This window comes from Zea mays, chromosome 2 (assembly GCF_902167145.1).
Source record: "Zea mays cultivar B73 chromosome 2, Zm-B73-REFERENCE-NAM-5.0, whole genome shotgun sequence".
NCBI classification, from domain to species: domain Eukaryota; kingdom Viridiplantae; phylum Streptophyta; class Magnoliopsida; order Poales; family Poaceae; genus Zea; species Zea mays.
In genome coordinates this window covers 211,120,443-211,140,419 of record NC_050097.1, presented here as the reverse complement: position 1 = coordinate 211,140,419, position 19,977 = coordinate 211,120,443, and positions in this window count along the sequence as shown.

Here is a 19,977-nt window from a genome sequence, read left to right as displayed (position 1 = left end):
TTGTACTTTGTCTACCATTTTACATTTAAGCACTTGTGTTAGACACTAAATCACCAAAATACTTAGAAATGGCCCAAGGGCACATTTCCCTTTCAATCTCCCCCTTTTTGGTGATTTATGCCAACACAACATAAAGCCAATAGAACAAGTACAAAATCAATTCAACTGAGAACTCAAAATTGTTTTGATTCAAATTTGACATATATGGATCACTCTATGCCACCACTTGGTTTGTTTTTGCAAATCAAACTCAAATTCCTATCTCTAAGTCAGATCCACTTGTAGAGACATAAAGAGAGGTTTTCCAAAGAAATTTGATCAAGGATTTCAAAAACTCCCCCTTTTCCCATAATTAACACTTCTCCCCACAAGAGGCCAACTTTTGACATAAGAGACAATAAAAGAGTTTTGACACCCAAAAGCTCTAATCTACTATTTTCAAAACTTCTCAAGTGGTAGCTGATCCATCTATTGCTTTGGCCTTTGTTTTCTCCCCCTTTGGCATCAAGCACCAAAACGGGATCAATCTTGGCTCTAGAACCCTATTGCCTCACCAAAAACTTCAAGAAGAATACAAAGGCAATAAGAGTACATGAGATGAACTTGGAATAAGTTACCCTCTCATCGGAGTGCAGTGGAAGTCTTTCATGGTCCAAGTCCACCTTTTTCCTTTCAAACCTCCTTCGAGACTAAATCATCAAACTCAAGCACATGGTTAGTCTCAAAGGGTCAAGTTGTAACACATCTCCCTCTAAACATGTGCATCACTTTGCAACGGACTTGTGAGGTCCAGGGAGTGTTTGTACAACTTGAGCACCATTATTAAGCGACAATATGCATAAGGAACATGATCAAAGGCATAAACACAAGTATGCTATAAATCAATCCAAGTTCCGCGAATCTAGGATATTTAGCTCACTTCGCAGCCTGCAAAAGGTCTTTTCATCTAAAGGCTTAGTGAAGATATCGGCTAGCTGGTTCTCGGTGCTAACATGAAACACTTCGATATCTCCCTTTTGCTGGTGGTCTCTCAAAAAGTGATGCCGGATGTCAATGTGCTTTGTGCGGCTGTGCTCAACAGGATTTTCCGCTATTCGGATAGCACTCTCATTATCACATAGGAGTGGGACTTTGCTCAGATTGTAGCCAAAGTCCCGAAGGGTTTGCCTCATCCAAAGTAGTTGCGCACAACACTGTCCTGCGACAACATACTCGGCCTCAGCGGTGGATAGGGCAACGGAGGTTTGTTTCTTAGAGTTCCACGACACCAGGGACCTTCCTAAGAATTGGCACGTCCCTGATGTACTCTTCCTATCGACCTTACATCCAGCATAGTCGGAATCTGAGTATCCAACCAAGTCAAAGGTAGACCCCTTTGGATACCAGAGCCCGAAGCAAGGCGTAGCAACCAAATATCTAAGAATTCGCTTCACCGCCACTAAGTGACACTCCTTAGGATCGGATTGAAATCTAGCACACATGCATACACTAAGCATAATATCCGGTCTACTAGCACATAAATAAAGTAAAGACCCTATCATTGATCGGTATGCTTTTTGATCAACGGACTTACCTCCTTTGTTGAGGTCGGTGTGTCCGTCGGTCCCCATCGGAGTCTTTGCGAGCTTGGCGTCCTTCATCCCAAACCGCTTTAGCAGATCTTGCGTGTACTTCGTTTGGGAGATGAAGGTGCCGTCCTTGAGTTGCTTCACTTGGAACCCAAGGAAGTAGTTCAACTCGCCCATCATCGACATCTCGAATTTCTGCGTCATCACCCTGCTAAACTCTTCACAAGACTTTTGGTTAGTAGAACCAAATATTATGTCATCGACATAAATTTGGTGTGGCGGAACTGCCCGAATTATTCCAACTTAAGTGCCCAAGTCCCACCTTAGAGGCTAGACCTCACTTAAATGGGAATAACCCGTCAATCCCTCGGATCTAGTCCGACACGGCCACGGACAGGATCAAGTACCACAATCTCACTCGAAGGTGAGTCACAGAGCAAATACAATAAAGCATAAAACCATACATGTCACAATGTTAAGTTATTACATCACCATCATCATCATCGGAGTTTTTGCAAAAGTATCCATCATTGTTCGAAGTGCAGCGGAATAAAACTAACGGTAATTAAACAGAGAGATGGGGAAGCCTGTCCCATCACTCCTCATGCTCCTCCTCAGCCGAGGCAGGGTCCCACTCGACAGTCCAACCCGGTGGCAGGGTGGTCGGCCAAGTTATCCCAGCAACCATCTCCTCCAGAGAACCTGTAAAAATTATGCCACAAGCAAGGCTGAGTATACTAATACTCAGCTAGACTTACCCGGTGTGAGGAGTCTACTCCTCTACCTCTAGACATGCAGCTGTTTGGCTGTGGGGTTTGGTTGCCAAAAGCACTAGCTGAGTTTCTAAATCAAGACTTTAACTTAGTCAAAGTTAAGTGTGACTCTCTTAAGGCTAAAAGTGAACTATCTACTCATACATGGTAGCAAGCATTATTAACAATCAACATCTTATCTCAACTCATCATACTTCCACTTATTACTCAATGTAGCAGCATGGATCAAGCAGTCTCATTAACTGCGAGAAGCAGACGATTCGAATCGAGTTTTTATCCTTGCAAGGTAAACCTAAACACACGACATGTAGGGGCACTCCGTCCCCACACACATCAACCGTCCCCATCGATTCCCTGGCAACAGATCAGGGCTCACCGCCTTGGCGTACAATACCCCACTGACCCCGACTGGCCGTCGTGCAGTGGCCGCACTTGTACCCACCATAACCGGAATGGGAGACCTCGTCTCAGGTCGCGTGAGGGGTAAAGTCTGCGGGCAGGTTCACTCAGGTACTAGGCTTACCGATTTACCATATTTCTCGGTATGTGTTTAGTACGTTCAAACGCTTGACACACGGTACCACACCTTAATCCTTATTCCAATTTCATCTCGTAGACAACCAATCCCCATGGATGGTTGCCCACCAACTAGTATCATGACAATGTGAAAGTGGGTACAATCAAATTCCTGATCTCGCGCGAGTGCTAGAAAAATCACTCGTCTTCTACCGAGATCCTAATTAATAAAGCAGCTACTCGACCTAGCATACTAGTATTCATCTCAAATAGGATTCCTGAGATCATGCAACTAGGGTTTCAAGAAATTCCTACACTTAAGTGCACAATCAAACCTACAATCATTAAGTGAAGTAAAATAGCATAATTAACAGGTTATGCATAAAACCGGGGCTTGCCTTCCAAAGCAGTGGCAGGCAGGTCCTCCTGAGCTGGCTCTGGTGCTGGATCTGGGGCTACCTCCTGAGCAGCTCCTTGCTCCGGCACGAGGATGTACTCTCCGTCAGCAAGATTACAGTCTATCGAAATGCAATGAATATGTATGTCATGATTATGCATGATTTAATAACATTACGCAAAAGAAACTAAGTTGAGAAGTAACTTAAGGTTTTTCTTAGTTGTGCGGGGCTTCTAGTGGTGCATAGATAGACTCATTACTCTTTGGACTTAGGTTTTCCTTTAGGACAACAATATTGGTTTGGTATTGCTTTGATATATTTTTGTGGACAGCAAATAAAGTTTTTAGGGACAACCTTTATTCATATCTTTTATTTCTCTTCCCTTAATTTCCCTTTAGGTTTTCTAGGGTAGATTTGAATTACAACAGGGTTTTAATAATTTCCAAAAATTCTATAAATATTGCAGTGGGTTGTTACTGGCTATTTTAGCTTGTTTTAAGAATTTGAGGCTTAAGGTATAAAAGTTAGGCCTTAAACAAAAATAACAAAAGTTAGGTAAAAAGGTGCACTTTACACTATACCTCCTAGTTAGGGGTAGGCTCTGTCCTAAAGGTTATTTTTGTTGACATCCTCTGGTGATAATAGGTCTCTGTGCTAAAAATCACAGGAAACTAAAGGGTGGTTAATTAGCTATGATTTTCCCAAGTTTAATGTCAAAAAGGCACTTTCTACTACCTTATTATTTGAAAAATGTCAAACAGCAGATTTCCTATTTTTCTTAGGTTCTTTCTGATAAAACAATAGTTATCCCAAGGGTGGGGTGTTTTCACCTTGGGGTTATTTTTGTGGAGTTTTTCTAAGTTATCCTTGTTTTATTAATTTAAAAGAGATCTTAATTATTTTACACTAAAACAGGGCATGATATATTTTTCTAGTGAACTACATTAACTAAGTATCTTAACAAAAATAGGGGTGCCCTCTGGTTCAATATTTTTGTCACCTTTCCTATTTTTCTTAAACTTAAGCATATTTGGAATAAGGGGTTTAAAACTAACTTAAATTGATGGACAGAGGGGTTTAACATTTTTAAACAGGTTAGTAGGTGAATATAAACTTCTCCACATTTTCCTAACCTTAGTCAAATAGCCTAACTATTTTTCTGACTATTATTTAGCTTTTGGCCAAAACTAACATTAAATCAGAACCTTATATTTTTATCTAGTGCTTATGGGGTTTTATATTTTTCTTAAGTAGGTTATATTAATTTGAGTCTAGCAAAATTGGTTTGACCAAATTTGGATAAACCAAACAGAAGTTATGGGTTTTTAAAGTTTCTGTTTGAATTTAAAACAGATTTTAATTAAGTTTTCCTGGAAAAACAGTTTGCGCCGAGGTCCCTGGGTTTAAAACAAATCAAACCTCACAGATCTACCCTTAAGGCACTATTCACTTGAGTCTCTGACCTTTCACTTAACCCCCTGGGTTTCTCTCCCTCTCACCCGCAGTCCCTCCCTCAATTGAAACAGTAGCCGCGGAAAAAGAAAGGGCGGCGCGGCTTACCGGCGGCGAGGGAGTTCCGGCGAAGTGTAGGGTTGGCTCGGGGAGGGTCTGGTGATCACGTCGAGGTACGGCTCGTCGTCGGGGATGGCCGGAATCGCCCGGTCCACGTGAGCAGGCGGGCGAGCTCGTCGGCGGCGTGTGCTCCGGCCTATCCACGGCGTCATAGTTTAATCCAAGGGCATAGGGAGCTTCGTGGAGGTCTAAGGAGTCTAACTGTGCAAGGAATCGAAGAGAGGTGCACGGTGTACCTCGGTCCACGGTTGCCGGCGGTCGGTTGAAGTCCGGTGACCTTGGGCCGGCCTCTCCGGTGAAGCAGAGCCCGATTCCTCGCTCGGGGAGCTTCACGGAGACGCGCACAATCTTCTCCGAGGGCTGGACGGGGCTAGGAAGGGCTGGGCTGCCCGGTCTACGGTGGCAGGGGGCTCGGGTGGCCGCGGGCGCGTCGCGTATGGGCAACCGGCGGCGAGCTGAGCTCCGGTGAGGCTTGAGTGCGTGCGGAGGGGTACGGCCGAGGCTCCTGGGCGTTTTATAGCCGCGGACGCGGACCAGGGCGCTGGCTCGGCTTGGGCGCGGCGCGGGCGCGCGCGCGGGCGTGCTCTGGCGCGGCAGACGGCGTCGAACACGTGGCGATTTGTTTCTTCCAGTGTTCAAATGTCGCCAGAGGTCGCATACGTGCGAATCTTTGCAAAAGTCCGCCGCAGACCTCTTCCTGGCACCTAGGGCTGTCACTCGACTGTGAGACGCCGGGGCAGATACGGCCTAGGGAGGAAGATCTTCGGGTGCCAAAACAGGTGTGTCATACTGAGCATAACACGACAAAAGCCATGCCATGGCATGTCAAACGTCCGCGTCTCGAGCTCAACTTTTTCCAGTGGGTGCCCTAAGTGGTATTGCACATTTTTGGTATAGAACCCAAGTGGTTTTGGCGCCATTTTTGAAGTGAACACGGTTGATCTTTGGTTTAGGGTTAAAAAGGGACTTAAGGGGAATTAGAGAGCTCTAGCTCTCTCTCCACTTGGAGATTTGAAATGGGGTTTCCCTAGGGGCCTTTTTGCAATTATTCCCCTCCCTAATTGATGGTTACAATGTTGCTTAGGGTTTGGGTAAAGATTACCCATGCTTTGCACCTTTGCTCACTCTCTTGCCCTTCTTATCCATGGCTTTGGGAGATAGGGTTTAAGAGAGGCCTAGGGTTCTTTCTCCCTCTCCCAAGGTGATAATTGCACACAATTAGGGTAAAGCCTTTGGTCATTCCCAACTCTTGGTAAAAACTTAGTTCCCAAAACCCCTTATACTTTTGCTCCTTGAGTTCTTCCACATGTGATCATAGTCTTGAGTGCCAAGGTGTGTTCCAGCCATGGCAACACCTGGGGTGTTACATTTGGCACACAAACAAATCACCATCACATGTCTTAGTAAAAAGAGTTGGATCGGCTTTCCCAACCTTGAAAGCATTAACAATTAGAAAGTCTCTAAGGCATTCATACCATGCTCTTGGAGCTTGCTTAAGTCCATAGAGCGCCTTAGAGAGCTTACACACGTGGTCGGGGTACCGTTCATCTTCGAAGCCAGGGGGTTGCTCCACATACACCTCCTCCTTGATCGGCCCGTTGAGGAAAGCGCTCTTCACATCCATTTGGAACAACATGAAGGAATGGTGAGCGGCATATGCTAGCAAGATACGAATTGATTCTAGCCTAGCCACAGGAGCAAAAGTCTCCTCAAAGTCCAAACCTGCGACTTGGGCATAACCTTTTGCCACAAGTCTAGCCTTGTTCCTTGTCACCACCCCGTGCTCGTCTTGTTTGTTGCGGAACACCCACTTGGTTCCCACAACATTTTGCTTGGGACGAGGCACCAGCGTCCAAACTTCATTTCTCTTGAAGTTGTTGAGCTCCTCCTGCATGGCCAATACCTAGTCCGGATCTAGCAAGGCCTCCTCTACCCTGAAAGGCTCAATAGAAGAGACAAAGGAGTAGTGCTCACAAAAGTTAACTAATCGAGATCGAGTAGTTACTCCCTTGCTAATGTCACCCAGAATTTGGTCGACGGGATGATCCCTTTGAATCATCGCTCGAACTTGGGTTGGAGGTGCCGGTTGTGCTTCTTCCTCCATCACATGATCATCTTGTGCTCCCCCTTGATCACACTCCTCTTGATGAACCTGTTCATCGTTTTGAGTTGGGGGATGCACCATTGTTGAGGAAGAAGGTTGATCTTGCTCCAATTGTTCCAGTGGTCGCACATCACCAATCGCCATGGTGCGCATAGCGGCCGTTGGAACGTCTTCTTCATCTACATCATCAAGATCAACAACTTGCTCTCTTGGAGAGCCATTAGTCTCATCAAATACAACGTCGCTAGAGACTTCAACCAAACCCGATGATTTGTTGAAGACTCTATACGCCTTTGTATTTGAGTCATAACCTAACAAAAACCCTTCTACAGCTTTGGGAGCAAATTTGGAATTCCTACCCTTCTTCACTAGAATGTAGCATTTACTCCCAAATACACGAAAGTACGATACATTGGGTTTGTTACCAGTCAGCAGCTCATATGAAGTCTTCTTGAGGAGGCGGTGAAGATAGACCCTGTTGATGGCGTGGCAAGCCGTGTTCACGGCTTCCGACCAAAAGCACTCGGGGGTCTTGAACTCTCCAAGCATAGTCCTCGCCATATCAATGAGCGTCCTGTTCTTCCTCTCTACCACACCGTTTTGCTATGGTGTGTAGGGAGCGGAGAACTCGTGCTTGATCCCTTCCTCCTCAAGGTACTCCTCCACTTGAAGGTTCTTGAATTCGGACCCGTTGTCGCTCCTTATCTTCTTCACTTTGAGCTCAAACTCATTTTGAGCTCTCCTGAGGAAGCGCTTGAGGGTCCCTTGGGTTTCAGATTTATCCTGCAAAAAGTATACCCAAGTGAAGCGGGAAAAGTCATCAACAATAACTAGACCATACTTACTTCCTCCTATGCTTAGATAGGCGACGGGTCCGAAGAGGTCCATATGTAGTAGCTCCAAGGGTCTTGAAGTGGTCATCACATTCTTGCTGTGATGCGCTCCTCCCACTTGTTTACCTGCTTGACAAGCTGCACAAGGTCTATCTTTTTCGAATTGCACGTTAGTCAAACCTATCACGTGTTCTCCCTTTAGAAGCTTGTGAAGGTTCTTCATCCCCACATGTGCTAAGCGGCGATGCCACAGCCAGCCCATGCTAGTCTTAGCAATTAAGCATGCATCTAGACCGGCCTCCTCTTTTGCAAAATCAACTAAATAAAGTTTGCCGTCTAATACACCCTTAAAAGCTAGTGAACCATCACTTCTTCTAAAGACAGACACATCTACATTTGTAAATAGACAATTATATCCCATATTGCATAATTGACTAACAGATAACAAATTATATCCAAGTGACTCAACTAAAAACACATTAGAGATAGAGTGCTCATTAGATATTGCAAGTTTACCTAACCCTTTTACCTTGCCTTGATTCCCATCACCGAATATTATTGAATCTTGGGAATCCTTATTCTTGACGTAGGAGGTGAACATCTTCTTCTCCCCCGTCATATGGTTTGTGCATCCGCTGTCAATAATCCAGCTTGAACCCCCGGATGCATAAACCTACAAGGCAAATTTAGACTTGGGTCTTAGGTACCCAACTCGTGTTGGGTCCTACAAGGTTAGCACAAATATCCTTAGGGACCCGAATGCAAGTTTTGTCTCCCTTGCATCTTGCCCCTAATTTTCTAGCAACTATCTTCCTATCTGTTGGGGACTTGTTCTCAAATGCTATGAGTCAAGAACAAGGCAACATAGAAAATGTTAATCGGTAAAGTCCTTCGTCCTTCGAAGCATTATTCCTCTCAGGATATAATGGTTTTCGGACGAAGGTTATGAAGGGCATACCTTCATAAATACATTATATAATGACGAAGGATGAATTGTAAGGAATATAATGAACAACATAAACAATTATATCTTATTATCATGTATAAACAGAAATAATCGTTGGATTACAAATGTACCTTCAACTTGAAGGAGATGAAAGTACAAGCGTGACGCAAAAGTGAATGCCAAATCAGCGTGAACAGTACGGGGGTACTGTTCACCTATTTATAGGCACAGGTCACAGCCTATGCAAAATTACATTCATGCCCTTTACATTTGATAATAATTCTATTGTAATCTATCGAGGTCTGAATAGCCTTTTCATCTTTAAGTCGGTTTCATTTTGTTGCTATCATGCTGAAGCTTTCCTGCTCACACCTTCGGCGCTGTATCATCCTTCGTATTATTCTGGTCTGCTGTGATACTGACTTGAGTCCGAAGATACCTGTTCACACATTAAACTCCAGAAATACTGTTAAATCTTGTTTTTGAGGACCTTCGTAAGCCGAAGGCCCCCAACAGTAGCCCCTCGCAATATTAATTTGTTTAAAACAATAAATTTAGATTGCGATATAGACGAAGGCTTTACGCCGAAGGTCCGAAAAAACACCTTCCCTTTGCTAGAATAGCAACATTCACTGATAAGCGGGGTCTTTCAATTTTCAACGCACTGGGCGTATAAATACGGTCATACCGCAAACTCATTTGGCACGCTCTCTTGTCATCTGCTCTCGCTCACTCGATTTTTAGCTTTTGTGCACTAAGATTTTCTGAGCTTTTAGTTTTGAAGCTTCGGCTTTGAAAACAATTTTTTAGTGTTTCCGAAGATGTCTGGAGATAAGAAGGCTGCTGCTGAGACGAAGCTGAGTCTTGACGAAGAGAAAAACTTGGGGTTTCTTATAGCGATGTCGAAGACCAACACGGAAAAAATCACCAAGGAGATTCTAGAAGGTTTGTCTGAGGATACTGGTGACAGCGACAGTTATGATGTGGACAGCGGTGGTGAAGACTCCGAAGATCGTCCCTGGCGACCAAGCCATTCAGTTTACGGTAAATCAACTATCAAAGAAAATCATCTTGTCAACATGAGAGGAAGGTATTTCCGGGATTTGTCCATCGTGAGGACCGACGAAGGGGAGAAGACTTGTCCACACCCTGAGGAGAATGAAGTCGTAGTGTACCGAAGCTTTTTGAAAGCTGGGCTGCGATTTCCCTTGAGCAGCTTCGTCGTGGAGGTGTTGAAAATCTTCGAAGTCTATCTTCACCAACTTACCCCCGAGGCAATTATAAGGCTGAATATCTTCGTGTGGGCCGTGAGAAGCCAAGGTCTGAAGCCTGATGCAAAAAGCTTCTGCAATATACACGAATTATCATACGAAACAAAACCTTGGGGTAAGGAACAGTATCATAATAATTTTGGCTGCTACAGTTTCGTTTCTCGGTCCGGGTCAAGCTGTCCCGTGCCAACCTTTCGGAAGAGATGGCCCGGCGACTGGATGACAGAATGGTTTTATGTGAAGAATGACCTGTCAGTCCGAGAAGATATCAAAGGTATAATTATGCGCCCTATTTGGCAAAGCTTCGGCCTTCGGAGGCCGAAGGTTGAAATGAATGAAGCTGCCGAAGAATGCCAGAGAGCCTTCGGCGTTATCTGTTCTTTTATTGGAACGAGAGATTTAGTACAAGAGCATATTGCCTTCCGGGTATGGCCGCTCGCGGAGAAATGGAAAATGCCGCAAGAAACCATAAAAGAGGCCGACGAAGGTGGACTTGTCAGACTGAAGTACACCTTCAAGTTCGGAGATAAATTCGTTGAGCCAGATGATGACTGGTTAAAAAGCATTGAAAATTTAAGTGATGAGCTGCTTGGGGCTTATTCGAAGGCCGAAGATACTGCGATGTCAGCAGCCTTCGGAGGCCGAAAAAAGAAGAGGCTGAATCGAGTATTTGATGCAATTGGGTTTGTCTACCCTGACTATTGCTATCCCATTCGAAGGCAGAAGAGAAAAAACACAACCTCTGCAAAAGAAGAAGCTGTAACTGCTCCTAGCGAGCCAGAACCGAAAAGAAAGAAGATAAAGGTCCTCACACATCGGCCGCGCTATATTGAACCAGCTTCGGTGCCTGAGTTTACCGGAGAAACTTCTTCGGCCACCGAGGCTAAAAAGCCAACCAAACCAACCTTGCTGCCAGTAGTTGCAGAAATGGTCGAAGCGCCAAAAAGGATAGAATTGGAAGAACCGAAGATTTTGCTACCAGAAACCGAAGAAATGGCCGAAGCGCCATCCACAGAAAAAATGGAAGAAGTGAAAAAACCATCTGAAGAAAAAACATCAGAAGTTGTGAGTCCTGCAGCAAATGTTGAGACAGTAAAAAATCAAAAAGTGCCAGCAGTGACTCCGAAAAGAAAGAGAATGGCTAATGTGCTAGATGTACTGGAAACAATCAAATCTTCAAGCACACCTCCGAAGAAGGCTGCTGCCACTCCTGAAACAACAACTGAAATTCTTGATACAAAAGCTCCAGAGCAAGAAACTGAAGCCGAAGCTGGGTCTTCAGAGCCCGTAAAGATAAAATCCTTGGAAACTGAGGAAGAAAAAATAACAAAGCCAACTTTTGTTGAAGAAATCGGTGCCGTTGCCCCCGAAGCATCCTCCATAGTTCGTGATTATATTGTTCGTCATGCTTCGGGGAAAAAACTGTCAGAAAAAGAAGAGCAAGAGGCCCAGCGCTACGCCCAAAAACTGAAGTATCCAAAGGGGCGTTAATATTCAATGGTAATGGAGAAGAAGACTTTTTGTATTGTCTCCCTGACAGCAAGGAGATTTCTGTCTGCCGGGAGATGAGCAAGAGCTTCGGATTCCCAACTTTAGAAGACGGGCTCTCGGTGCTGTCGAAGAACGATCTGGCCGACAGCCTGGCCTATAATAGCTTAAAGGTGCGACAAATGGGATCCTTGTATTTTTTGTTGAGACCAAAATTTTTCGTTTGTTTAAATCTATTGACACACACATATTTCTCTTTGCAGGGCCTGATACTTAGCAATGCCCTCAGGGCACAGAAAGATGCTGAAGACGAAGGGTGTGCTATAGCCCTGAGCAACCTTCGTTCCGAAGTAATTGAACTGAGGAACGAAGGCCTCGAAAAAGATAAAATATTACACTCATTGATAAATAAAATAAAGGAAGACGAAGCTGCTTTTAAGAGTCAAGCTGAAGCTCAGAAGCGCGAAATTGAAGATCTTCGGAAACAACTGGCCAGAGCCAAGGAAGAACGCATACTTGAAGAAACAAGGCGAGAACTCAGCGACCAATGGGCAGATCACTTAGAAGTAACTGTTGAAGAGCTTCGTTCGTCCAAGAAGAGATGCTATAACAAATCTATAGAGTGTGTTAAGAAGTTAAAAGCTAGCTTCGCCAGGGTCGGCGCCTTCTCAAGCGAAGAAAACTTTACGAGAGGCAATCCCGAAGGTCCCATCAAATGGATCGACCACGAAGCTGAGGCGTTCGAAGAAATTTTAAATAGCCGTGGAGATATATGTGCTTTCTCTGGTGCCAGAGGGATTGCCACCATTTTAGAGAAGAAGGGCTGCGAACATGTAAAAATTTTAGCACAATCCGAAGCTGCTTTGTCCTTTGAAGATGCAAGAGATCCTTCGGCCGAAGCTAGCATGATCGGTGGAAAATTTTTCACCGATATCTGGGATAACGGTGGCCGAGAAATGGCCGGAGAAATTATTTAAAAAAGTGAAAAGGGCATTCACGATGCTAGAGAAGTGACTGAGGCTGCTGAAAAGAGCGCAGAGCCCGAAGGTCAATTAGGTATTAACTAATAGTTTTTATTGTGTTGTAATTTTTGGTTTTAAGCTTCGTTTGCCATTTGTAATAGCAATGTAGTCGTATCCTGTCCTTCTTCAGATCCTGCTAAAGCGTCTCCGGGCCCTCAGCCGAAAGGAGACGACGAAATTAAAAAGATGGCTGAAGCCATTATGGACGAAGTCGTCAATCGGCTCCTAAATGAGGCTGCAGAAGTTGTTCTGAGAGAAGATTAAATACTATTGTAAATTAAACTTCTGAAATGTAATATATTGTAACATTTTCTAATCCTGAATGTAATATACCCGTTTTTATTGCTCAATTCTTTACGATGCATGAAACTTTACACGTACCGCTTTTGAGTCTTTGACGAAAAAACACCTTCCCTTCTTTTCATGCTTCGTGAAGAGGAATATCCAGGCTTCGTGAAGATACTTTCCGAAGCTATACTTCCGAAGATCAATAATGTATCTCCTTGTGACATTATGATTTTCCCTTTTTTCAAAACGTTCTTCTGTAGATTAATATGATGTCCACCTCTTGTGCCATATGCAACATGATGTATGATGCTTATGCTATGCGAAATGATGCGATGATGTTATGCTGTGTAAGATGGTGTTTATTTCGAAGATACACACATTCCTGCGACAAAACACTTAATCTTTTGAATCTGCATTGTCTTTTTACTATAAGCCTCCCTTAGGAGCTTCTTCGCCTTTTACTTCAGCGGAATCAGCGTTTATTTTTCGCTGTAAGCCTCCCTTAGGAGCTTCTTCGCCTTTTACTTTCAGCGGTATTCGCGTTGACTTTTCGCGCTTCGCCTTTTACTTAGGCGGTATCAGCGTTGACTTTTCGCTGTATGCTCTGCATTCCCTTTGGAACGACTATGGAGCAGAAAACTTACACTGCGCTCCCTTTGGAACGACTTTTTTGTGACTTCGGCAAACTTATTCTGCGTTCCTTAGAACGACTTTTTGTTGCTTCGAAGAACTTTCGGTAGTTCGAAGGTCCTCTTTGTTATCACAAGTCTTTCAACAATTTAAGCCTGTGAAGAAAATATATTTTCCTTGTGGGAATCAACGAAACTATTTACATGAAACCTGAACAATGTCCTTTATTACAGAAAATAAAACTGAATGAAAAAGATTGCTATTAAGGTAGGATATTTGTCAATAGATGTGCTTTGACTCTGGCACAGTGCTGTTGACTGTGCGAGCTTCGGACTGTTCTCTGAAGTCCCTTTGATGTGGAGCATATTGGCTCCCTTCTGGCTGCTGACCTTGTTGTAGCGGTGGTGGAGGCGGAGGTTGTTGCCAGGAAGCCTGAGGTTGACTCGCCGAAGCAACAGAAACTGCAGGGTGATTGCCTACACACTCTGGGATGTAAGGCGAATGATACGAAGCAGTATGCATGACCTGCTTCGGCTGAGCCTGTTGTGCTGCCGCTTCGGCTATTTCTCTTTGCTTCTGGATGGTAACATGGCACATCCTGGTGGTATGCCCTTTGTTCTCACCACAGAATAAGCAAAAGATTCTTCTCGGTTGATCGCCAAATCTTCCTCCGAAGCCCCTGGCGCCTCTGCCTCTTGGAGCTGGTGGTCGGAAGGAGCCTTGCTGTTGCCCCGAAGCCTGTGAGGAACATTGTGGCCTTTGTTGTTGGCTCCCTCTATCATCATTTTGTGTAGAGTTATGAATTGATCTAACATGCCTCGGGTAGAACCTCCCTCCGAAGCCCCTGGTCATTTCAGAAAACCTGAAAGCCTCCTCCCTTCTTTGGCGAAAATCATTATCGGCCCGAATGTACTCGTCCATCTTCTGGAGCAGCTTCTCCAAAGTTTGAGGAGGCTTCCTAGCGAAGTACTGAGCTGACGGTCCTGGCCGAAGCCCCTTGATCATGGCCTCAATGACAATTTCATTGGGCACCGTTGGTGCCTGTGCCCTCAAACGCAAGAACCTTCGGACATACGCCTGAAGGTATTCTTCGTGATCCTGGGTGCACTGGAACAGAGCTTGAGCAGTAACCGGCTTCGTCTGAAACCCTTGGAAGCTAGTTAACAACAAGTCCTTCAGCTTCTGCCATAAAGTGATCGTTCCTGGTCGAAGGGAGGAATACCAGGTTTGAGCGACACTCCTGACAGCCATAACAAAAGATTTGGCCATGACTGCAGCATTACCACCATACGAAGATACTGTTGCTTCGTAGCTCATCAAAAACTGCTTCGGGTCTGAGTGGCCATCGAATACGGGAAGCTGAGGCGGCTTGTAGGACGGAGGCCAAGGTGTAGCCTGCAGCTCAGCGGACAGAGGAGAAGCATCATCAAAAACAAAATTCCCATGATGGAAATTGTCATACCAGTCATCTTCGTTGAGAAAACCCTCCTGATGAAGGTCTTGGTGCTGAGGCCTTCGATGTTGCTCATCCTGGGCAAGATGACGAACTTCTTCAGAGGCTTCGTCTATCTGCCTCTGCAGTTCAGCTAGCCTGGCCATCTTTTCTTTCTTCCTCTGCACTTGTTGATGAAGCATCTCCATATTTCTGATTTCTTGATCTATCTCGTCCTCTGGTGGTGTTGGGCTAACAGCCTTCCTTTTCTGGCTTCGGGCCTCCCGAAGGGAGACTGTCTCCTGATTGTGGTCCAGCGGTTGCAGAGCTGCAGCCCCAGTTGCTGAAGCTTTCTTCGGCGCCATAACGAAGGTTTATGATCGCCGAAGGTGTTCGAAAAAACTCAAAGAGTGGAAGTGAGTTCACCGGAGGTGGGCGCCAATGTTGGGGACTTGTTCTCAAATGCTATGAGTCAAGAACAAGGCAACATAGAAAATGTTAATCGGTAAAGTCCTTCGTCCTTCGAAGCATTATTCCTCTCAGGATATAATGGTTTTCGGACGAAGGTTATGAAGGGCATACCTTCATAAATACATTATATAATGACGAAGGATGAATTGTAAGGAATATAATGAACAACATAAACAATTATATCTTATTATCATGTATAAACAGAAATAATCGTTGGATTACAAATGTACCTTCAACTTGAAGGAGATGAAAGTACAAGCGTGACGCAAAAGTGAATGCCAAATCAGCGTGAACAGTACGGGGGTACTGTTCACCTATTTATAGGCACAGGTCACAGCCTATGCAAAATTACATTCATGCCCTTTACATTTGATAATAATTCTATTGTAATCTATCGAGGTCTGAATAGCCTTTTCATCTTTAAGTCGGTTTCATTTTGTTGCTATCATGCCGAAGCTTTCCTGCTCACACCTTCGGCGCTGTATCATCCTTCGTATTATTCTGGTCTGCTGTGATACTGACTTGAGTCTGAAGATACCTGTTCACACATTAAACTCCAGAAATACTGTTAAATCTTGTTTTTGAGGACCTTCGTAAGCCGAAGGCCCCCAACACTATCCTTTCTACAAATAGCAAAGGAAGCATTTAAAGCATGATATATTGTAGAAGGTTCATTAACTTTCCTAGGAACAACATTTCTCCTAGGCATATTATGAACAACATTTCTCCTATCAACATTTCTATCATGCACATAAGAAGAACTAGAAGCAAACATGGCATGAGAGTCAAAGGCATCATATGCATTACAACTCCTATAAGCATTTCTAGATTGTCTCTTGTCATGATACATAAAAGCATGGTTCTTTTTAGCACTACTAGCCATAGGGGCCTTCCCTTTCTCATTGGTGGAGATGGAAGCCTTATGGCTTGTTAAGTCCTTGGCTTCCCTCTTAAAGCCAAGTCCATCCTTAATTGAGGGGTGTCTACCAATCGTGTAGGCATCCCTTGCAAATTTTAGCTTATCGAAATCACTTTTGCTAGTCTTAAGTTGGTCATTAAGACTAGCTACTTTATCATTTAATCTAGAAATTGCAACTAGGTGTTTACTACAAGCATCAATATCAATATCCTTACACCTAGTACAAATTATAACATGTTCTACACAAGAATTAGATTTATTTGCTACTTCTAATTTAGCATTTAAATCATTGTTAACCCCTTGTAAAGTAGAAATGGTTTCATGACAAGTAGATAGTTCATAAGAAAGCATTTCATTTCTTTTAACTTCTAAAGCATAGGATTTTTGTGCCTCTACAAATTTATCATGTTCATCATATAACAAATCCTCTTGCTTTTCTAAAAGCCTATCCTTTTCATTCAAGGCATCAATTAGTTCATTGATTTTATCAATTTTATTTCTATCCAATCCCTTGAACAAACTAGAGTAATCTATTTCATCCTCATCACTAGATTCGTCCTCACTTGAAGAAGCATAAGTAGAGTTTCGAGTACATACCTTCTTCTCCCTTGCCATAAGGCATGTGTGACGCTCGTTGGGGAAGAGGGATGACTTATTGAAGGCGGTGGCGGTGAGTCCTTCATTGTCGGAGTCGGACGAAGAACAATCCGAATCCCACTCCTTGCCAAGATGTGCCTCGCCCTTTGCCTTCTTATAGTTCTTCTTTTTCTCCCTCTTGATCCCTTGATCCTGATCACTATCATTGTCGGGACAGTTAGCAATAAAATGACCAAGCTTACCGCATTTGAAGCATGAGCGCTTCCCCTTGGCTTTGGTCTTGCTTGGCTGTCCCTTGCGACCCTTAAGCGCCGTCTTGAATCTTTTGATGATGAGGGCCATCTCTTCATCATTAAGTCCGGATGCCTCAATTTGTGCCACCTTACTAGGTAGCGCCTCCTTGCTTCTTGTTGCCTTGAGAGCAAGGGGTTGCGGTTCGTTGATCGGACCATTCAAGGCGTCGTCCACGTACCTCGCCTCCTTGATCATCATCCGCCCGCTAACGAATTTTCCAAGGACTTCTTCGGGCGACATTTTGGTGTACCTGGGATTCTCACGAATATTATTTACCAAATGAGGATCAAGAACGGTAAAGGCCTTAGCATCAGTCGGACGACGTCGTGGTCCGTCCATCGCGTGCTTCCGTAGCTCCTTATTTTGTTGATAAGGGTCTTGAGCCGGTTGTATGTTTGGGTTGGCTCCTCGCCCCTTATCATCGCGAATCGTCCAAGCTCGCCCTCCACCAACTCCATCTTGGTGAGCAAGGTGACGTCGTTCCCCTCATGAGAAATCTTGAGGGTGTCCCATATTTGCTTGGCGTTATCCAAGCCGCTCACTTTGTGGTATTCATCCCTGCACAATGAAGCTAGAAGAACAGTAGTAGCTTGTGCATTCTTATGAATTTGCTCATTAATGAACATGGGACTATCCGTACTATCAAAGTGCATTCCACTCTCTACAATCTCCCATATACTAGGATGGAGAGAGAACAAGTGACTACGCATTTTGTGACTCCAAAATCCATAGTCCTCTCCATCAAAATGAGGAGGTTTACCAAGTGGAATAGATAATAAATGAGCATTTGCACTTTGAGGAATACGCGAATAATCGAAAGAAAAGTTCGAGTTAACCGTCTTTCGTTTGTCGTAGTTGTTGTCGTCGTTGTCCTTGTGGGAAGAAGTGGACTCATCACAGTGGCCGAAGTAGACGATCTCCTTAATGCGCCTTGTCTTCTTCTTCTTCCCATCTTTTCGTCTATGGCCCGAGCCCGAGTCGGTAGTCTTGTCATCCTTTGGCTCGTTGACAAAAGATTCCTTCTCTTTATCGTTGATCACGATACCCTTCCCCTTAGGATCCATCTCTTCGGGCGGTTAGTCCCTTTATGAAGAGAACAGCTCTGATACCAATTGAGAGCACCTAGAGGGGGGGGGTGAATAGGTGATCCTGTGAAACTTCAAAACTTAAGCCACAAAACACAGTTAATCGTTAGCACAATAATTGCCAAGTGGCTAAAGAGATGTCTTAGCAAAACACAATAACCACAAGAGAACAATCACAGAGATGACACAGTGGTTTATCCCGTGGTTCGTCCAAGACCAATGCTTGCCTACTCCACGTTGTGGCGTCCCAACGGACGAGAGTTGCACTCAACTCCTCTCAAGTGATCCAATGATCAACTTGAATACCACGGTGTTTTGCTTTTCTTTTCTTATCCCGTTCGCGAGGAATCTCCACAACTTGGAGCCTCTCGCCCTTACACTTTTGATGTTCACAAAGAATCACGGAGTAAGGGAGAGATGAGCAACTCACACAAGACTCACAAATCAGAGCAACAACACGCACACAAGTTGCAACAAGAGCTCGCAACACAACCCAATGAGTTCACAACTCCACAAGAGCTCTATATGCTATCACAAAGAAACAAACGCGCGGAATCGATGACTTGGTGCTTAGGAATGTTGTAAGTATGCTTGGTGTACTCCTCCATGCGTCTAGGGGTCCCTTTTATAGCCCCAAGGCAGCTAGGAGCCGTTGAGAGCAATCTAGGAAGGCTGATCTTGCCTTCTGTCGACTGGCGCACCGGACAGTCCGGTGCACACCGGACACTGTCCGGTGCCCGATTTCTTTCCTTAAATGGCGAAGCCGACCGTTGGCAGACTTGGAGCCGTTGGCGCACCGGACATGTCCGGTGCACACCGGACAGTCCGGTGCCTCCTTCTAGCCGTTGGCTCGGCCACGTGGCCCACGCAGATCGCGCGGCCGACCGTTGGCTCACCGGACAGTCCGGTGCACACCGGACAGTCCGGTGAATTATAGCCGTACGTCGCCGGTGAATTCCCGAGAGCGGCCAGTTCGCTCAAGCCAGCCTGGCGCACCGGACACTGTCCGGTGCACCACCGGACAGTCCGGTGCTCCAGACTGAGCTAAAACTTGGCTGCTCGAGCCAAGGCATTTTCAATTGGCTTTTTCCTGTTTCCAACACTTAGACACAATACATTAGTCACTAAAACAATGTACTAAGTCTGAGAAACATACCTTTGACCTTGGTTTGTACTTTGTCCACCATTTTACATTTAAGCACTTGTGTTAGACACTAAATCACCAAAATACTTAGAAATGGCCCAAGGGCACATTTCCCTTTCATGGTCAAGTTGACCAAGACCGGTTGAACCGCCCCTAAGACCGGTTCAACCGCCTGGGACAGGCTGACAGACAGTCTGCCAGTCAGACTGGCAGACTGCAGGTCAGACTGCAAAAACAGGTCCTGACACCAGTTGAACCGCCCCTAGGGCCGGTTCAACCGCCTGGGGGTCACACTGGCAGTCAGTCTGCCAGTCAGGAGGTCAGACCGGTCAGGTGACCCTGACACCGGTTGAACCTCCCCTAGGACCGGTTCAACCGGTTTTGACCAGTGAGGTCCGAGGAAAATACCCCGGCTGAACTTTCCCTGGACACCGGTTGAACCTCTCTGGATCCCGGTTGAACTTGCCCTGGACCCCGGTTGAACCTCTCTGGACTCCGGTTGAACTTGCCCTGGACCCCGGTTGAAGTTGTAGTTCAGCTGGAGTTGAGAAAGCTCAACTCAGCTGAAGTTCAGCTCAGCTGAAAAGCTCAGCTGCAGCTGAAGAAGCTCAGCTCATCTGAAGTTC